The sequence below is a fragment of the Dama dama genome, chromosome 21 (genome assembly GCF_033118175.1).
Source record: "Dama dama isolate Ldn47 chromosome 21, ASM3311817v1, whole genome shotgun sequence".
Lineage (NCBI taxonomy): Eukaryota > Metazoa > Chordata > Mammalia > Artiodactyla > Cervidae > Dama > Dama dama.
In genome coordinates, this window is record NC_083701.1 from 29,605,325 (window position 1) to 29,627,830 (window position 22,506).

Genomic DNA, 22,506 nt, shown 5'->3' on the forward strand with positions numbered 1-22,506 from the left:
ATGAGCAGTGACTTATGCTAAGTATGGCAACTTCTAGTTGGACACGACTGAAGCGACTTAGCAGCAGCAGCAGCAGTGTGTTCATGTCTTATAACTACCTGTCTGAATATCTTGTCTGCTGGTTCTGGCCACATTGTGACGGTGGCATTAACTACATTATCTCTTTTTTAAGAGACAATGAAAGATCACCCTTTCAAAAAATATTTACTCCATTATTTTCCCAGATCTGAAACTCATGACTATTTCATTTTGTGAAGTCAAGGTGGATCAAACTGGTAAGGTAGGTTTGCTAGCACAATTCTTGGAGTGATCTGAGAACAGACCCTGTTCTGGTCCTGGAGCTCTAAATTTAAGAATGCATTTAGCACAGCTTCTATTAAATCAAAGCCTGAGAGTGATGGATGACATGGTATTCCTTCCTCAGAGTATGGGTTATACCCTGTAATCATGTGATCTCTGATAACTGTGTACATCTGAGCCGGACAAAATGCACCAGAAACAGATAACGTGGTCTCTGGCCTCCATCCAGGCTAGTCTGTGGGCAGAACTACCCCAGCCTTGATTTAGAGAGAACATGTTATGCTGCCAAAAGATCTTTTGAACTTGGAGATCTTTTGAACGTTCTCCCTTTCATGACTTAAGTGACTGCAGAAGCCATCTCTCTTCCTACGGATTCTATCCTTTAATTCACTAGGTCCTCCCACTCCCAGTCTAGTGTCTCACACAAACCCTTTGAAAAGAGCTAGTAACAGGAGTACATCACGAACCTTGGAATCAAAGAGAATCGGGCTCATCTAATCAGCTCCATCTCTTCTTTACTCCCTCCATGATTTGAGTGAAGCACATAACCTATATGAGACTCTGTTTCCTCATCTGCAAAGTGAGAATAATTATTTTTATTCTTGGATAAAATAGATAAAAATAAGTATCATATGTCCAGTGCTTTGATGTATTCTCATATTTAGTCTTACAACAATCCCGATGTACGTTATTTTATTAACATCATTTTATAGATGTAGAAACTGTAGCACAGGTAAGTTAAGTAAACTTGCATAAAATCATCAAGCTAGTAAGGGCGGAGTCAGGATTTGAATCTAGGCAAACTGGCTCTAGAAGCATTCAGCAACCACACTCTCAACCACATGTTTCACTACATGTGCTAAGCACCTGTGGAGTTTCTGGTACACAGAAGATGCTAAATAAATGTCTCATTAGAACAACTGCAATAGCCTCTAATGCATTTCTTTGACTCAGATGCTACTCTCTTCCAATATATCCTGGAAGTTCTTCGACAGCCAATTCTCTGAAATGCAAATCCGATTTTGTCTCCAATTAAAATAAATATAGAAAATATATTTATAATATTTTCCCATTGCCTAAAGAAAAAAAGTCTGAACTCCTAAACATGCTATTATAAAACTCTCTACAATATCGTTGCTATTTACTTTTCTAGAATTTTTTCTGATACTCTGCATCCATCACTCACCCTCTTATGTCCTTGCCAGAGCAGACTACTCACTAATTCTCAATTCCCTTCTACAATTTGTTACCTCTGCTGGCCTGATTTGCTTCTCCTGCTGCTTGCAGCCATTTCGTATTCATCCTGCAAGGTCAATCTCAAATCCTATTGTTTTGTGGAACTTCTCTGGTGGTCCAGTGCCTGAGTCTGTGCTCCTGATGCAGGGGGCTCAGGTTCCATCCCTGGTCAGGGAACTAGATCCAACATGCTGCAAATAAGTGTTTGCATGATATAACTAAAGATCTTGCATGCTGTAACTAAGACCTGGCGCAGCCAAATAAATATCTTTAAAAAAATTGTATTCTTTTGCAAGGTACTCTTAGTCCCTTGACCCCTCCCCCATCCACCTCAAGAGCAATCCATTGCACCTTCCTCTGAACGCCATAGCGATTTATTTGTACATATTAACTCCTCAACCACAGCACATGAAATCTCAACTCAAGCAGATCCACTGTGTTCTCAGTGCCCTGAAAATTAAATTCTGATCTGTTTTGCATTGCTTCTGTGGGAGAGGACAAGGAAATCCAGTTTTTTACTTTGGGAGAAGTAGCAGTAGAAACGTGGGGGTTTAGGAAGAAATAAGACTCCTCCTCCATCCTTCCTACCTCAAGGGGAGTAAACAGCCTATTTATGTTTTCATATATTTTTAATGACTGGAGGCTTCCTGAAAGGAAACCAAGCTCATTGCAGAAGGAAACTGCTGAACAAGCCCTTTGTGGTTTGTGGATGGGCAGCCAACTCCCTGGGATTAGCAAAAGGGTGAGATTTTGCAATCTCCTCAAAGGACAGAAGCCTCAGGTCACTCAGGCCACACACGTTTTAATTGGCAGGACTTTAGAAAGGGCTCAGACAGTTTAAAAAAAAAAAAATCTGCCTGCAATGCAGGAGACCTGGGTTCGATCCCTGGGTCTGGAAGATCCCCTGGAGAACGGAATGGGTACCCACTCCAGTGTTCTTGCCTGGAGAATCCCATGGACAGAGGAGCCTGAAGGGCTGCAGTCCATGGGGTTGCAAATGGTCAGACACGACTGGGCAACTAGCACCTTGCTTTAGAAAGGAATAGCATATCTACCTGAAACTTCCAGGCCCTAGGAGTGCTGGGGGCTAAGCGACTAAGTAGAGAGGATGCGTCCACAAGGCTTCATACCAGGTAACACCTCGTGATGCAGTTTGGAACTCAGGTAGCCATGGCGATGTCAAATTCCCCACCGGCATGGCTGACTAGTGTGCCTCATTTATGGCCCGTGTAAGGCCAAGGCTTGGGGTCCTTCAGTGAACCAGGTAAACCCAAGAGTGTGATAAACTTCTTGCCAATGAGGCATGCAGGGTTTTCTCTTGGTTTTTATTTAATTTGAATATTTTTGAAAAAACGTAACATAGTTTATGTCATAAAGTATGAAACAGTTCGAACTCATTCTGTACAGGCCACGCCTCAGAGATATTATGGGCTGGGTTCCAGACCATGTATGGCAATAAAGTGAGTCACACCAATTTGTTGGAGTCTCAGCGCATATAAAAGTTATGGTTTACACTACACTGTAGTCTAAAAAAGATAATATATGTACCTTAATTAAAAAATACTCTGAGACATCCCTTGTGGTCTAGCGGACAAGAATCTACCTGCCAATGTAGGGGACATGGGTTTGAGTCCGGGAACGTTCCACATGTCATGGGGCAACTAAGCCTGTGTGCCGCAACTACTGAAGCCTGCACACCCTAGAGCCCGTGCTCCACTACAAGAGTAAGCCATCACAATGAGAAGCTCATGCACCGCAGCTAGAGAGTAGCCCCCACTCACTACAACTAGAGAAAGCCCTCACACAGCAATGAAGATCCAGAGCCACCCAAAATTAATTAATTAATTAATTAAAAATACTCTATTGTTAAAAAATACTGTCCGTCATCTGACAATGCAGAGTTGCCACAAATGTTCAATAAAGCAAACACAATAAAGCAAATAAAAAAACACAATAAACAAAGTGCAATAAAACAGGGTACACCTGTGTACATTCTGTTATTTAGGATGTCTTCATTTGTGTGGGCTTAATCTCCTAAAGGCAGAAGAACCAGAGATCAAATTGCCAACATCTATTGGATCATCAAAAAAGCGAGAGAATTCCGGAAAAAACATCTATTTCTGCTTTATTGACTATGCCAAAGCCTTTGACTGTGTGTGTGTGGATCACAACAAACTGTGGAAAATTCTTCAAGAGATGGGAATACCAGACCACCTGACCTGCCTCCTGAAAAATCTGTATGCAGGTCAAGAAGCAACAGTTAGAATTAGACATAGAACAACAGACTGGTTCCAAATTGGGAAAGAAGTATGTCAAGGCTGTATATTGTCACCCTGTTTATTTTACTTATATGCAGAGTACATCATGAGAAACACTTGACTGGATAAAGCACAAGCTAGAATCAAGATTGCCAGGAGAAATATCAGTAACCTCAGATACGCAGATGACACCACCCTTATGGCAGAAAGTGAAGAAGAACTAAAGAGCCTCTTGATGAAAGTGGAAAGTGAAAAAGTTGGCTTAAAACTCAACATCTAGAAAACTCAGAACATGGCATCTGGTCCCATCACTTTGTGGCAAATAGATAGGGAAACAATGGAAACAGTGACAGACTTTATTTGGGGGGGCTCGAAAATCACTGCAGATAGTGACTGCAGCCATGAAATTAAAAGACATTTGCTCCTTGGAAGAAAAGTTATGACCAACCTAGACAGCATATTAAAAAGCAGAGACATTACTTTGCCAACAAAGGTCTGTCTAGTCAAAGCTATGGTTTTTCCAGTGGTCATGTATGGATGTGAGAGTTGGACTATAAAGAAAGATGAGTGCCAGAGAATTGATGCTTTGAACTGTGGTGTTGGAGAAGACTCCTGAGAGTCCCTTGGACAGCAAGGAGATCCAACCAGTCCATCCTAAAGGAAATCTGTCCTGAATATTCATTGGAAGGACTGATGCTGAAGCTGAAACTCCAATGTTTTGGCCACCTGATGTGAAGAACTGACTCATTTGAAAAGATCCTGATGCTGGGAAAGATTGAAGGCGGGAGGAGAAGGGATCGACAGAGCATGAGATGGTTGGATGGCATCACCAACTAAATGGGCAAGAGTTTGAGTAAACTCCGGGAGTTGGTGATGGGCAGGGAAGCCTGGCGTGCTGCAGTTCATGGGGTCGCAAAGAGTTGGACACGACTGAGCAACCAAACTGAAGTGAACTGAATCTCCTAAATATCTCCTGAACATGCTTGGGTTACTCCATTTTCATCCACCAAGCTAATCTCAGGTACCATCATCTCTCACATGGATTTTGCAACAAATTTCTTCAATGAGTCTCCCTGTTTTTACTCTCGAACTCCTCTAACTCATTCTCAACACAAGAACACTCATTTTGAAACAAAATTTCAGTCAGTTCATGAGTGCTAAGTCATGTCAGTTGCGTCTGACTCTTTGTGATCCCATGGACTGTAGCCTACCAGACTCCTCTGTCCATGGAATTCTCCAGGCAAGAATACTGGAGAGGGTCGCCATGCCCTTTTCCAGGGGATCTTCTCTACCCGGGGTTTGAACCTGGGTCTTTTATGTCTCATGCATTGAGACATAATGCATGGTTCTTTACCATTAGGTTCTTTACCATTAGGTTCTGTACCATTAGGACCACCTGGGAAGCCCTCAGATCAGACCACCCTTTATTTTAAACTCTTAGTGGCTCTTCATTGTCTTTGGATAAAGACAGCTGCCCACACTTCGCAGCCTCATCTTTCCTGCCAGTCCCTCGAGCTGCACCTCTCACCACCCGCACTTGCCCTCTAGGCTCCTCCCCAGCACAGGCTCTTTTCCTACTGGAGGAGTGGTAGGCACAATTGTTATCCCTGTGCAGAGTATTCCTGCCTGTGGAAGTGGAAGTTTTAGTCGCTCAGTCGCTCAGTCTGACTGCAAAGAGTCAGATACTCAGACTAAAGAATATCCAACTCTGCAACCCACCAGGCTCCTCTGTCCATGGGATTTTTCAGGCAAGAATACTGGAGTGGGTTGCCATTATCTTCTCTAGGGGATCTTTCCGACCCAGAGATAGAACCCATGTCTTCTGCATTGGCAGGCAGATTCTTTACCACTGAGCCACCAGGGAAGCCCTGTTTGGTCTATTTTAACTAGCATTTTTTCCTCCATAACACTTAGATCTTAATAGAAAGTTTTTGTAAAATTATTCCATTTTGCATAAGTACTTAAAAACCAATATTTGGGATAGGAAAGGAATGTACAATGGGAGTAAGAAAGAAGATATTTTTGTGGCAATACATTGGAAATGTACAACCAAATGAGAGGAAAAGCTCATGATAGAACAGTTCTTTAGTGGGGTCTGGAAAATATGAAGCTGTAACATGGGTACCAGTACTTACTGAGATGGGATCAGGGAGGCAGAGGGTGAGGGGAATGACCTGTGGTTTTAGGAAGGGGGCTCGGGAGACAGAAAGTGGACCCCCAGGGCATGAAGTGAATCTTTACCTGAAGCAGGAGACAAAAACTCCAAGGTCATAAAATCAAAATGCTTTCAATATCTGGATGGGAAGCCAGAGGCAGGGGTAAAATAACCGTGCACATAATTGATAATAAAGTAATAATAAACTGACATGAACAGTTCATTGAGACCACATAAGAGATCCAAAGAGCTTCCATTCAATAGCTCCTATAGATGGACATTAATATTACTGAGCACAGAATTACTATTCAAACTAATAAAAAATACATAGGGACTTCTCTGGCAGTTCAGTGGTTAAGATTCTGAGCTTCCAGCATAAGGGACGTAGGTTCCATCCCTGGTTGGGGAACTAAGATCCCACATGCCACGCGGTACAGCCAAAAACTTTTAAAAAATAATAATTTTTTTTAAAAAGTTGAAATATATAAAGTATGTATGCTCTTTATTTACTGTAACATTTTTATCATTGTGCTTCCAGAGATGAGTATTTACAAAAACTTTCATCTATACTCTCTGACTTAAGTGCCATCTACCTTAATTTTGTTTTAATCAGTTCTTAAACTTAACTGGGGATTCTCCTCTTATTTTCAGGAATAAAATGCCAGCATTTGTGGAGCAGAGCAGCCTCAGCCCACAGCCTGAGCATAACCTCTCCAGTCTTACCGTAGTGGTTATATGCTGGCCAACTGCCAGCTGTCAGCTTCTGCTTCTCTTTGCCTGAGGGCATTCTCTGAGCTCTCACAGCCCTATCTGGGGAGGTGGAAGGACTAGACAGTTAATTCCTCCTTCAACCAGGAACTGATAAGGAGATGGTCCATAAACATACCGGTTTCCTCCTCCTGTGGCTAGAATAACTCTGAGCACATGTTCTACACTGGCTCCAAGAGTTGCCCAGTGGAAAAAAGTCCCAATTATTCACAATGGAAATCTGCTTGATAACTCAACCGTTATTGGCTGTTTTGCTTTCCCTGTCTCACTTCCCAATAACCTACTGGTGTTTGCTAGCACAGGAAGCCCCCCACATATGAACTTTCAAGTTGTGAACTTTCAAAGATGCAAACATATGTATACACTCACACCCAGCCATCTAGAGTAACCTATATGATGCCATTCTATGAAATCATTAACTATAATACTCCTCATAGATGACATGTGCATAGCATGTTTTTACTAGATGCTACTCCAAGAGCTTTTCATAAATCAAGTCACTCCTTGCAACATCTCTGTGAGGAACTGCACTGATCCAAACAGAATCACATTGAGTACAAGTCTTACCCAACACAGAGTTTTATAAATGACCAGTGAAAGAAAGAAGAAGGAAGAAACCACCATTGACACAGAACTAGTATCTGGGAGGCCCTGAACTCTGGGATGGAATTTCCTTTTCCTGAAATGAGATACACTTTGGTTTTGAATTAACAGGTAATTACTATGTGTGAAGTGTCAATACAAGTGAACCCATGGAAACTGCCTATTTTTAGGGTGTCCCCATCTTTATATCTTCTGTATCACTTAGCTCCATGTAAATCACACAGTTCACGTTTTTTTTTACCAATGTCTCTTCCTCAGGGCAGCTGTGACTCATAAATCTATAGTTTAAAGATCAATGCAAGAGACCTACACAGACCAGGTATATTGTCCTAAGTGCCTTCTGAGATAAAAGTTTGTGTGCATGTTCAGTCTCCCAGTGGTGTCCGACTCTTAGCGAACCCATGGACTGTAGCCTGCCAGGATCCTCTGTCCATGGGCTCGAACCTGAGTTTCCTGTATCTCCTGCATTGCACATGGATTCTTTTTCCACTGAGCTATCAAGGGAGCCCCTACGGTATTCTTTTTAGCAATTCTCAGTCTTGGTTGGTTCCATTATATTCCCTGTAAGGCCATTTCTATAGAAGGCAGTGGATTTTTCTTGAAGGAAAGTATTGCCTCACTGATATCTTTTTAGATTTATCCTCCCAAACATCCTACCCCAGAAAAACATATCATTTTAGGAAGGAATGATTTTTATGGGAAATTGAAATAGTCACAGATGTCTCAATTATATTTCTATTCTTTTCTCTGTCTCTCTCTCACACACACAGGTTAAAAAAAAAAAAAAATCCTGCTGAAAAACCAGAATTTTTATGCCTTTACTATATAAGAAGCTAAGGGCTAAAAACTTACATTTGCCATCTCACCTCTGTGTCACCTTTCTGGGCTTTGATGTAATTCAACAGAATGACAGCTCCTATTTAATTAAACAGATATCTGGATTAGCTCCAGCTGTGGGCTATGCAATCAGTTCTTGTGAGAGCAAAAAGGGGTGTAATCCCTGGCCCATAGATCATTTCTGCATGGAAATCTGCTTTCACTCAAAGCCATGCACGGGCCACTGAAAATGAATTTTTTTTTCCTGTATGAATTACTTACAATGTGCAGCTGCCCCCAGGTCCCCCACCATCCTCACCTTATGAAAAGAACCAGAAAGGTTAAGAGCTTGATTTGTCCCCCTCTTACACTTGTTTAAATCAAAAGAGGCCCTCCCTGCCTGTTGATACACCCAGCATTTCTTTGTTTTCTGCAAGAGGCACTATAGATGTGGTTTGCTGTTTCATGCATTTTTTTTCTGACGCATGCGTCTCTCCAGATGGGTGTAATTAGATGCTTTGATACATGCTGAACAGATTTTTTTTAGAAATAGCTTTTTTAGAGGCAGATTTTTGTTGCAATATGACTTCATCTTTCTTCCCAAAAGAGGGATCTTGATCTTTCTAATTGGGTTTACTCACAAAACCCATTCTTGTAATACAGAAGACTGCAAGAGCCTGTGTAGAGCCTGCATCTTCAAGATTTAGACCAGCCATTGTCGGTGGAGAGACCAGGGGCATGTCTGTTTCACTGGCCTTCATGAGAGTGCAGAGAGACTCATCAATCTGGGGTGGTTAGTCCATAAGGAGGCGCGGAGAAATCCCCTGAAGCTATGCAGAGAGAGGAGTGATATCCATGAAGAAAGTGAAAGTCGCTCGCTCGTGTCTGATTCTTTGCAACCCCATGGACTACATAGTCCATGGAATTCTCCAGACCAGAATACTGAAGTGGGTAGCCTTTCCCTTTTCCAGGAGACCTTCCCAACCCAGGAATCGAACGCAAGTCTCCCACATTGCAGGCAGATTCTTTACCAACTGAACCACAAGGGAAGCCCAAGAATACTGGAGTGAGCAGCCTATCCCTTCTCCAGTGGATCTTCCTGACTCAGGAATCAAACCGGGGTCTTCTGCATTGCAGGCAGATTCCTTAACAACTGAGCTATGAGGATAGCTTGATTATTATGTATAGCTTAGAAAAGGAAGAGCTGAAGCCACAGTTGTTCTTGTGGATTCTACTGTGGGTGAGCAAAAAAGGGCAACTTCTGGCCAGGGAGAGGCACAGGGGCAGGCTGAAAATGTTCCAAAGATATCTTGGATTTATGTGCTTATTCTTTTTTAATTTTATTTTTATTTATTTGGCAGCACCAGGTCTTAGTTGCAGCACACAGGATCTTCAATCTTTGTTGCAGAATGCAGGATCTTTAGTTGCAGCCTGCAGAATCTAGTTCCCTGACCAGGGATCAGACCTAGGCCCCCTGCATTGGGAGTGTGGAGTCTTCGCCACTGAACCACCAGGTCAGTCCCCCTTATATGCTTATTCTTGATGATATCTTTTTTTTAAGTAGCTAAAATATCAGGCTCTCTCCTGTGTGTTTCTGGTACATCTAATTCTGCAAGCCAAGTCAAAATTCCAACTACACACAGAAGGTTTCACAACTCTATGTGATTTGCAGCTCTCAACACTAAGACAAACAGGTTTGCTTTTCTGAAAATTAATTAATTAAAAGTCCACTTGGTCTGGATTCTTCTCCAATTCCTAAAAATCACCTGCCGAAGCAATTGGAGTCTCAAAGCCCAGTTCTTTAAGTAACATGGAGTCGGCTTTGAGGAGGGACTCCCTGTAGCCACACTTCTGTGGGTTCCTGTCCCTTGGAGTGGAGAGTAAGAGGAAAGGTGAGATCAAGTCCTTCTCCTGGGGCTTGCGTGCACACATAGGGGATTGTTAACAAGACACACGCCTGCGCCTTCACCCCAGAGATCCTGATTTAATAGGTGAGTAGGGGCTGGGCATCAGGGGTTTTAATAGGTCTCCATCTGAATCTAATATGCAACCAGACCCATTGTCATAGAGACACTCTAAATATTTGACACTGGGTGTCTCGATTAATTTCATTGTCAGGACAGACAATGCAAAATCTGCTCTAGCTACTGATTTTATGTTAAGAGCAAACCATAGTTCAAAGAGAGAAGACTGAATTCTAGCTCCTAGTGAAAAGTTGGAGCAAATAGAAATGTGAAGCTTAGCGCTGATACGAGCAGATCCTGGGCCTTGTACAACCCATCATGAGGCAGTGGTGCAAAGTGCCGCCATAGAACAGTTGCTTTATCAGCTGGTCGCCATGGATCACAGTGCCTGTGGCGAACTGTACCGCTTTTGTCTCCCCAAGGACATCTGTTAGGCTAGTACTTTCTTAAGGAAAAAGACATCCAGTGACCTCATTATTAACATGACTTAAGTGACTTGTAGCATGCACCCAAAGGATATAAATTAGTTACCTGACACTCCACCACCACCACCACCAAATACAACCCTAACGGTTGCCAGCTTCCTCACTGTAGGGAAAGAGCAGATTAGCCAAGATTGCGGTGGTCAGGCACTCTCCCCGCTCGGCCTCTCGCCCTCACCCCACAAGTTGTAAATAGACAATGATTGGGTAACATCTGAGATCATTTCTAGCACTGTGCCCATGCAATGACTTATGTAAGCACCACCTGAAAAGCTCTTGTGGGAGAGTCGCATCGCATCACCCCTGCTGGCAGCCAGAAGAGAGTAAAGCATGTCTGCCTCGTTGCTGTGAATAAAGTATGTCTGCGGTTCCTGTGGCTCCTCGCATCTTCTTCCAGCTTCTCCACTTGCGCCTTGCCTACCCTGGGCTCAGCGAACAGTGTGCACAGTGAGATGCAGTAAGACAGTCACCTAGAAGTCTGTGCATCTCTTAATGGGCTGGTCACATGACACATTAGATCATAGTCATGATCTATAAAAAATTAGAAAAAATTTTTCAGAAAAATACCAGTGTATCAATCCTCTGTTCTCATCAACTAAGACTATAATTTCAGAGACATTGTTTTGATCCCGTGTTTACAATGGAAAGAAAAATGGTTTGAAAATCATGAACCCGTCTCTTGTCCTGGATCTATCAAGCATCAGCTGTGTGGTACCAGGGAAATTGAATTACACTGATAAAAACAGTGCAGGGGTAACAAAGTAGTGAGCACAGACCAAGGATGGATATTATTAAGGGCTTTAGATTCTTTATTTGGGCTTCCCAGGTGGCACTGGTGGTAAAGAACCCACCTGCCAATGTAGGAGACATAGAGACATGGGCTTAATCCCTAGATTGGGGAGATCCCTTGAAGGAGGGAATGGCAACCGACTCCAGTATTCTTGGCTGGGAAATCCCATGGACAGAGAAGCCTGTGGGCTACAGTCCATAGCGTCTCAAAGAGTTGAATACAACTTAGCATGCACGCATGCTTTATTTAAGTTTTACTGCCCCGCCCCCGCCAAACACTATGAAATAAATATTATTATTCTATTTTTAAGATGAGATTTGACAATGTTAGATTTTTGTCCAAGGTCACTCAGCTTTGAATTGGCAGAACTAGGTTTGAAACCAATGCCTGCCTGGTTTCTAAGCTGGTGCTCTTGACAATAATGTTAGGCTTAACACGTCCCTGCTCTATTGCAGCTCAGAAAATAATGGGTTATTTCGGAGTGATCTTCAGCTGACAGCACCATTGAATACTATTTTAAATTGTACTGTGAGAGCCCCTCTTCAAGCCTAAACAGAACTTGCTAGTAGTCAGTGCTACATAAATAACAGAAGTGTTTAGATATTTCACACATTCATTTCCACATATATTTGCCCAATGTCCAATCTAGGCAAGGGATTAGGTGATAGAAATAAAAAATGGGCAAGAATTCAAGGAGCATTAAACTATAGGGCAAATAACTACAGGAAATTGTACATTGTATATTTACATTGTAAAGAGCACCGTAAGAGGGGTAATACTTTATAAAGCACAGAAACGTTTCACCTATTGAGTAGAATCGTGCCTTGACCAATTTCATACCTTTTATTTTCCTGGTATCAGGTGCTCTAGTCAACAATTCTAACCAGATTTTCTCGAGTAAACACAACACACACCACGTTACTTGAATCATGCATTTTCAATAAGCCCTCCAATCTCCCATTGGACCCACACATTTGGGGATTTGTTTCTTGCAGAAAGGTGTTGGCAGGGCAAGTTTCCAGAGTTAACAGTATTGCTGTAAGCCTCTTTGACAAGACCTGGAGGGAACCCAAATTCCTACCAGTGGACTCGCTGGTTTGGGTGAAGACTTTGATAAAATATCAACATGATATAGCAAGTACCATAAATCCAGGAGCCCATCAATGAATGCCATTTAAACACATAGTGAAAGAACCTTTTATCCTGGAGAATTTGACCAGTGTAGATGATATAAACAGTTTCCTTTACATCTATTATTATTCTCTTACCCTGTAAATGTCAACAAACAAGAAAAAAAAAAAAGAGAATTTTCTATAAGGTATGAAAGAATGGGGCAAAGTTCGGAGTTGAAGGGTGACTAAAGATAGCAGAATATGGGGCCGGAATTCACCTTGATCAAGGGGTGCAAGCCATCCAAAGATACCCTCCCAAAGAGGATATAAAAGGAGATAGGACTCACAAGACATTCTTCCTGTCTTAGCTTGAGTTTGCTCCAAAGCAAAGCTTGGGATAAAGTTTCAGTTCAAGTTTGAATTTGATCCCAGAAAGTGGTAGTGAGGTGGTGGGGACAATGAAGTAGGGATGGCACAAAGCCAGCGAAAATTGTGTTAATGAACCGTCACTGCTTAAGACAACTGGAGCTCAACACCTCTGGGAGCCCTTTGAAGAACACACCACACGTCTGTGCCTCAAGATTGTCCTATGTGCAGACAGGAAGATCAAGCACTTACCCACCTATTCCCTTGCCCCACTGTTTGAGGGTTGCCCCCAAGGTGTTAACTTCACGTCTACATTTCAGTGGTGATTGGGCTTTAAAGAAAGCTCCAAGGATGAAAAGCAGAGAGATGGAGCCATTATACTTGATAGGGGACCCTGTGCAGGAAGCTATCTGCCACCCTTGTGCTGAAAGGAGGCCAGCAGAGGAGAGGAGATGTGGAGCTCTGCCAGGGCATGCCAGGCGTGTCAAGGACTTGTCCTCAGTTTTGTCATCTCCATTTTTAATTCATACTCATAACCAGAAATGTGATTTTAGTAGGCCCTAGGGAAAATATTAGATTAATGGCCTCTCTGTTCTCTCTTTCTTGGCTATGAAGATGAAATAGAACATTCTATTTCAAAAGAACCAGTCATTGAAAGATAGACCAGTTAAAACTGTACCAACAGAAGGCAATTACTTTTTAAAATATAACATATATATATATATATATATATATTCATTTATTTGGCTGCACTGGGTCTTAGTTGCAGCATGAGGGATCTTTAATTGAGGCTGATGGGTTCTAGTTCCCTAACCAGGGGTCAGACCCGGGTCCCCTGCATTGGGAATGTGGAATCTTAACCACTGAACTGACAGCAAGGTCCCCTCCAATTACCTTCTGAACAATGTAGATGATAGACACTGTTTCCTTTACATCCACTCTTCCCTTTCCTTGCAAATATCAAACACTGAAACCATCTTCTTGCTGGACACTTAATTCACTAGGAGTTCCTACTCGTACAAAGTGGGGATCACACGAAGATAGGCCTCCTCTAATTCATTTGGAAGAAGGATTATGGTCCTACTTTCTAACACTTAGATATCATATTAAAATTATTTCTTTTTGAAATCTGTGACTCAGAACAGGACATGGTGATCAGCATTTGCAGACACATGGGGGAGTGCCAGTTTTTCCCCATAAAACATCGCTGTTTTCAGCATTTTTGTTCGAAATTCTACTGGAAAACATTGTGTCCTATTTCTCTTGGGGTTGTTTTCAAGGGATGGGACTAGGATTAGAGGCGTTAGGAAAAGATAAAATGTCCCTGCACAAAAAGAGTGCAGTTAAACTTGTATCAGTATTTCTGCAATAAACTGATAAACCCAGAGCGCAGTGTGGTCAAGTTTTACATGCCTGAGCTGACACACCAATCTGCCAGCAGTCATATGGTTCTCATATGGCGACACTCCACAGATGCCAACAGAATGTGAGAAGTTTCTGGCTCATTTCCTTTGATTTTGAGTGCCATGTTGCCTGTACACATGCACACCACATGCATGTGCACGCACTTGCACACACACACACACCCCTCTTTGTCATATTATAATGACACTGCTCTAATCCACTCAATTCCAGCAGCTCCATTAAAATTTCTCCTCAGTAGAAATTAATAATAATTTATCAATTAGCACTATAACTGAGGTTTTTATTTTCAAAATTTCAAACTGAGTAAGAATTTTCTTGCAAATTTTGAGCAAAAAACAAACAAACAACTTTTTGAATGTTTTAGGGCTATTTAATTAGGGCTCAATTTTCACTCTTGTCATTGTTTTTTTTTAAAGGTGGTTTCCTTGAAAGATTTGACAGCAAAAATCCTTTATACTGAAAACTAATATTTTTATCTATGACTAAAAGCATATAAATATCTACAAAAAAATGAAACAATTTTTTCCCATTTCAAAAATGATATGTGCCACTGTGTTAAAGAATCTATTGCTTTAGCTGTTGTGTGATATCATTACATAATTTTGCATGATAAAAAATTAATTCTTTAAATGTTTAAAAAATTTATTAAATGTGTTCTCTCATTAGATCTATTAAATCATTGAGTTTACACCATGCATATTTCAACAGCTCACTCTTTTAAGTCAACTCAATCTACATAGAAAATTTTTCTATTACTTTGCAACTGGGACTGAGCAAAGTAAGTGGAAAATGAAATCAAAGTGACATTCAAATAGTTATGACAAATACAACTGTATACACAAATGAAGCACACTTCTAGCCAAACTTTATCCTCAATCCCCAGCTTTGAGCAAGAAAGGCATGTCTGTTTCAACTCTGTATTTCCTTTATTTAAACCTTAATGGCACACAAATATTTGTAATTGAGCACATACAGTATTTACAAATATAAATACAATATGGTCTACCTTTATCTTCTAGATTCTTATATGGAGTGAGCTCTTTAGGCATACTGTATATAAAATGGATGGCAGATGGCAATTGGATAAAACTAATATACTGTCTGGCTCACAAATGAAGAAAAGAATCTAATGAGTACTATCTTCCATCCCTTCCCTAAGGATGTTGCCATTACAGAAGATATGATTTCAATAAATATAATGAATTATTTTCATTATAAACACATCATTGCCAATTTTTTTTCACAAAGCAATGTTTACATAAATATACCTCAGAAGCAAGGAGAAATACATTCAAATTTAATTTGAATTTACTCTGAAGCCTATAGGCACACTGATCTTTTAGAAAACTTTTCTTTAATGTTCAAATAAATGAGCATCTGCAAATTAGATAAAAATATCTACAGTCATTTGAGAGGCAAGGAAAAAAGACTCTAACTCTTTTTGAGTGTTTTGGTGAAGGTCATAGTTTTGACAGAGCACCAAGCTTTTTGAGTAATCCAAATTAAAATATAGCAATAGCAAGTCCATTAGTATAGAGGATTAAATTATTATAAAAATTCTTATATCTTAGGAAGAAGAGTTTAGATGTGTTCTCATTTTCTTATTCCTAAACAAGAGAAAGAAGGATAACATGGTTATCTATGCATCATTTCTACACTCATTTTGAGCTTGCCCTCTATAGAATGGTGAGCTTGTAAACAATATCTTTTGAGAAGAATTCTCTTCAGGCTGATTACAGTAAAGGATATTATGGAGATAAGGACATTGAAAAAATTGGCATGAATTTTGCAAACAGTTCAATTTAATTTAGCGAGAAAACACTGACTAGCCACTAGATGCCAATCAATTTTTAGAAATTGAAATACAAAGATGAACAAGCCATGAAGCGTGCTTTCAAGGAACTTACACTTGGTCGTCTCTCTTTTGAAACTATTAATTAACAATGCTTAGATAAAAAATGCCTACTGAACAAAAGAGAACTCTGTGCTTCTTTAATATTAAAACCAGTTCCTAAGCTCTTCTAGTAGAAGAACTATACTGCACTTAGGGCCTCAGAACATCCTTTTTCTCACACACTCTCTTTGTCCATTATTATATCTTTGGGGCTAGTGGTAAAGAACCGGACTGCCAATGCAGGAGACAGAGACACAGGTTTGATCCCTGGGTCAGGAAGATCCCCTGGAGGAGGACATGGCAATCCACCAAAGTATTATTGTTTGGAGAACCCCATGGACAGAGAAGCCTGGTGGGCTACAGTCTATTTGGAAATTTATATAAATATAGACTGAAATTTAAAAAGACCCTGATGCTGAGGAAGATTGAGGACAGGAGGAGAAGGGGACAACCGAGGAAAAGATGGTTGGATGGCATCACTGTCTCAATGGACATGAGTTTGAGCAAGCTCTGGGAAATGGTGAAGGACAGGAAAGCCTGGCATGCTGCAGTCCATGGGGTTGCAAAGTGTCAGACGTGACTGAGCGACTGAACAGCAACAAGACTGAAATTAAACTTCCTTTAGCACACTCTTTCTTCATAGAGGTAGTATTGCAAATTATATAAATAAAATTATAATGGGATTATTAACAAGTTCTTAGAGGACAAAGTGATTTCAAGCACATGAGAAACATTTTATCTTCAGGCAATTGAAAAATTCCTTTCCAAATATTATCACGCAACAAAATGGAACTCTTTAGGAAATCTATTATATGAGAAATCAATAGTCTGAAACTTAATAATTAGATAACATTTTCTGAAAAATAATTCAGTAGTTCTCCCCCTTATTTGTGAGATTTGTTTTTTTTTCTTTTGGGCTTTGGTTTATTTAAATAAATGAGGCTTTGTTGTAATTGAAGGTTAAGATCACTCTCCTCTCCACATTAAAAGGTCAGTTAAATAGGACTGTCAGTATTTTTAATGATAATTTCTCTATGGAAAAGGCACTTGGCACCATGTAGGAAGCTAGTCATGAGTTTTGACCCTCAGTTCCGTCATTTATGATTGCTGTCACCTGGAGCAAGTTACTTAATCTCTCAACCATGATTTTCTCATCAAGAAATCGCCAAATCCACAGGGCTTAACTGGAGAATTCTACCAAACATTTAGAGAAGAATTAATGCCAATTTACACAATTTCTTTCAGAAAATAGAAGAGGACAAAACACTTTTCAGCATGTTTTATGACTTATTATTACCTGATACCAAAACCAGATAAAGACCACAGACAAAAAAGAAAGCCACAAACCAGTATACTTTATGAATAGAGACATAAATATCCTTTAAAAATACTTGCAGGGTTCAGTAATTTATCAAATACATATATTTGATAAATTATGAATTATTATTATATATATATATATATTTGATAAACCCTACACCATGACAAAGTAGGGTTTATTCCAGAGAGGCCAGACTGGTTCCATATTTGAAGGACAATCAACATAATCCCGGAGAAGGCAATGGCACCCCACTCCAGTACTCTTGCCTGGAGAATCCCATGGACGTAGGAGCCTGGTAGGCCGCAGTCCATGGGGTCGCTGAGAGTCGGACACGACTAAGCGACTTCACTTTCACTTTTCACTTTCATGCATTGGAGAAGGAAACAGCAACCCACTCCAGTGTTCTTGCCTGGAGAATCCCAGGGACGGGGGAGCCTGGTGGGCTGCTGTCTGTGGGGTCGCACAGAGTCGGACACTACTGAAGCGACTTAGCAGCAGCAGCAGCAACAACATAATCCACTATATTAACAGGCTAAAGAAGAAAAATCTCATGATCATATCAACTGATGCAAATAAATAATTTGACAAAATCAAAAGTATTAACGATTAAAAAACCCTCAAAAATAGAAAGTTTGGGGAACTTCCTCATCTTCATTCAGAGCATCTACAAGATACATAAGCCAACATTATACTTAACGGTAAAAGACTGAATTCTTTCTTTCCAAGATCAGGAACAAAGCAAAGGTGTCTATTCTAATCTCTCTTTTCAACATATTGGAAGTTCTAGCCACCTATTAAAGAAAAGAAAATAAAATAAAAGGCATACAAATTAAGGGTAAAAAAGAAAAGAAATAAAACTACATATTTGCAAATGACATAATTGTCTACACAGAATATTTGACAGAATCTACAAAAACTCTTAGAACTAATAAGTGAGTTCAGAAGGTCACAAGATAAAAGATAAACACATTAAAATCAATTGTAACTCTATATACTTGCAGTAAACATGTGGACACTAAAATTTAAAATAAAGTATCATTTTTAATTGCTAATAAAAATGAGACATTTTAGGTATAAACCTGCTAAAACATTTATAGGACCTGAATGCTGAAAACTACACAACACTCATGAAAGAAATCAAAGATTCAAATAATGGAGAGCTACACCATGTTTATGAAGTAGAAAACTAAACATCATAAAGATGTCAGTAATCCCCAAATTCACATAAAGATTCAGTGTAATTCCTACCAATATCTGAGCAAGAGTGTTTGTGGATATAGAGATTTTTCTAAAATTTATATAGGAAGGCATAGGAATTAGAGTAGCTAAAATCATTTTGAATAAGAAAAATAAAGTGGGAGGAATCAGTTGACCTGATTTTAAGACTTGTTATTAGCCATAGTAATTAAGACTATATTGTGTTGGTGGAGGAATAGACACATAGAATAAGGGAAGAGAATAGAAAACCCAGAAATAGACCCACATAAATACGTCCAGCTGATTTTTGACAGAGATGCAAAAGCAACTCAAAGGAAGAAAGCTATCAATAAATGTGCTAGAACAAATGAACAATGGATAAACCAAAACCAAAAAAAAAAAAAAAGCTACCTCAACCTAAATCTCACACTTTATACAAAACTTAATTCACAAGCATCATGAAATTTAATATATAATCTATAAAGCCATAAATACAAAAAATTGGAAAATATTTTTGTGGGTTAGAGCTAGACAGTTTGTAGACCGATACCAAGGCACAATCTGAAAAGGAAAAAATGATAAACTGGATTTCATCAAAAATAAATACTTATGTTCTGTGAAAGGGCTTCCCTGGTGGCTCAGATGGTAAAGCGTCTGTCTGCAATGCAGGAGACCCAGGTTCGATCCCTGGGTTGGGAAATCTTGTTAAGAGGATGAAACAATAAGCAAGATATGGGAAGAAATATCTGCAAACCACATATCCAACAAAAGACAACTATCTAGAATATATGAAGAACTCTCAAAACTCAACAGTAAACGAAAAAATAATCTAAATAAAAAATATAGTCAAAACACATGAACAGACTTTTCACCAAAGAAGTTATACAGCTAGAATATTAGCACATGAAAAGACATTCAAAATCACTTGCCACTAAATAAATGCAAATTAAACCCAATGTGAGCTATTACTATACACTCATTGGAATGGATACATAAGAAATGGTGACAATACTAATCAATAGAAAGGATGTGGAGAGCTGAAGAAAGATTGCTGGAGATAACATAAAATTGCAAATTGCATAGCCATTCTAGGAAACAGATTGGCAGCTTCTTAAGAAAAAAAACTAAACACGTAAATACAATACGACCCAGCAATTGTAATTCTGAATGAAGACTACATTCACACAAACACCTGTAATGAAGGTTTATAGCAACTTCATTCTTCATAGCCCAAACTGCAAGTAATCTGGAAGTCCTTCAGTGAGTGACTGGTTAAACTCACTGTAGTTTAGCTGCATCATAGAAGACCACTGAGCAGCAAAAAAGGACAGACTATTGATACACACATGTTGGAGGACGGAGAAAACAGAAAGTGCTCACCAAACAGAGAAGCCATCTTGAGGTGGAAAAATGAGGTAGGCACCTTCCTGCAATCAATAGATCAGTTCATTATAGAGTCACTTACTCACAGGTAGACACAACTGAAGTGACTTGGCACATACACACACTCACAGGTGGATGGTGTCAACAGTGATCTGGAAGCATTCACAGCTACACTCTGCACTGCCAAGGGGACAGTTCGGTTCAGTTGCTCAGTCGTGTCTGACTCTTTGTGACCCCTTGGACTGCAGCACGCCAGGCCTCCCTGTCCATCACCAACTCCTGGAGCTTGCTCAAACTCATGTCCATCGAGTCAGTGATGTCATCCAACCATCTCATCCTCTGTCATCCTCTGCTCCTCCTGCCTTTAGTCTTTCCCAGCATCAGGGTCTTTTCCAGTGAGTCAGTTCTTCACATCAGGTGGCCCAGTGCCAAGGGGACACTGGGACAGTTTTATAGTTAACTTAAGGTATGGAGATGGGGCTTGTTTAATTCTCGTTTTATTTAACATTTTGAAATGTTAAGTTTAACAAAAGTTATAAATAGTAAGTCAAGATCTATGAATGAGTAACTAGTCTTGTGGGCCTTGGGGATATATCAGTGAAGGTTTTCAGCATTGTTTGGGGACTAACAGAGCATACAAGCCACCTGGTCCTAATGCTTATTAAACAATATCTATTAACTACAAAGTTCTCAATGACAGAGAAGTGATTCACAGTACAGTACATTCCTGTGTAGGGCCAATGGAAAGACGTAAGGAGCCATACAGACCCAAGATGGTGTCAGTTATGCTACCAGTCCTACAACGCAATAACCTGGATGAGTCCCCAGAGCGTTGTATAAAAATATAAAAGCTACCTCGCTTTCAAACTGAGATGATTCCATTTACATAACATTCTTTAAATGAGAAATAACATGGTCATCAACAATAGACTGATGGGGATCCAGGCAAGGAGAGCCAGTTAATGAGGGGGTGAAGGCAGATGATGCGGCTAAAAAGGAGCAACAAGAGAGAACACATGGTGATGGAAATGTTCTGTATCTTGACTACAGCAATATCCTGGTTGCCATCCTGTACCTTTGTTTTATAAGTGTGACCTTAGGGAAAACTGGCTGAAGGATGCATAGGATCTCTGCACTATTTCTCACAACTGCATGTGAATCTATACTTACCTCAAAATAAAAAGTTTGTTTCAAAAACAAGCTAAACCCCTCCCCCTAGAAGGACACCACAATTTTAAACAAATAGAATTTATGTTTTACAATCTCCAACGACCAAAGAAAATCAGCAAAACTTAAAATTATAGTAATGAATATTAAGTGGGCTTCCCTGATGGCTCAGTGGTAAAGAATCCATCTGCCGTGCAGAAGATGCAGGTTCAGTCCTGGGTCAGGAAGATCTCCTGGAGAAGGAAATGGCAACCCACTCCAGTATTCTTGTCTGGGAAATCGCATGGACAGAGGAGCTTAGCAGGCTACAGTCCATGGGGTCGCAAAAGAATTGAACATGACTTACCAACTAAAACAACAAAACTAATGTTAAAGAATTTTACATGTATATGATTTTTAACAAAACGCTGATATTCACCACATCAATTCAATACAACTATCCTGCAGTGTCTTTGGGGGTTTGCAGTTATGGTGTGCTAGAAAATGTGCATTTGTTTTCATTTGAAGCAATGATTTAGAGCTCTCCATTCTAAATTTTTTTAGATCCTGTGTTCCAGCCATTAGGTTAGATAATTGGCTGAGTCATGATAGCAAATGAATATAAACTAGCTCAGGTAAAATCATGTGTTAAATACATATGGACCTCTGTAAGCAGATGTCACTGTGTACACAGTTGTATAAGCACATGATTTGCATTTTCACTTGATGTATGAAACTTTCATCATCACAATTCTCCATCCCTTTTAAAATAAAAGACATATTTTGGTGCTCTAAAATCCTATAACTGGTGTATCTATCAATGTTGAGTGCTGGTAGGAAAATGTAGGAAGAACTGCAAGTGATCCAGCAGAATCATTCCAAAAATAGTACCTTCTTAATTCAGTGAAGAGCAATGATAAGTAAGTGATAAAAAAAGGTCACTTTCAAATTTTAATTTTACTTACTAGCCAGAAAGGGGAATGTGCAAGGATTTAATGCTGATAAACTGTGTGGAGAAAAAAATCAAACATTTTAAATTGTATGAAAAGAGATAGAAGGGTCATCTCAACTGGGAATTCTCAAAATAAAAGATGAGGAGTTTAAAAGAAGTATAAAGCCAATATTTAATGGCTTTGATGCAAAAACAGAAAGATAAACTGTTTACAAGAAACACTTCAGAAAAACTTAGTTAACATTTATCAATTATGAAAACAAGAAAGATTACATTAAAAACAGAAAAAAAGTGATAGTTAAGTATATTACATTGCATGCTTAGTGGCTCAGTTCTGT

The 22,506-nt window shown here is 39.8% G+C and overlaps 1 non-coding gene across 1 annotated transcript; it reads left to right on the top strand.

Annotated features, from left to right (window-relative positions):
* The first annotated feature begins 19,314 nt into the window (after window positions 1-19,314).
* Window positions 19,315-19,386, top strand: TRNAC-GCA (transfer RNA cysteine (anticodon GCA)). Its single transcript has one exon. It is a non-coding gene; the product is annotated as a tRNA-Cys (tRNA).
* Window positions 19,387-22,506: the final 3,120 nt, after the last annotated feature.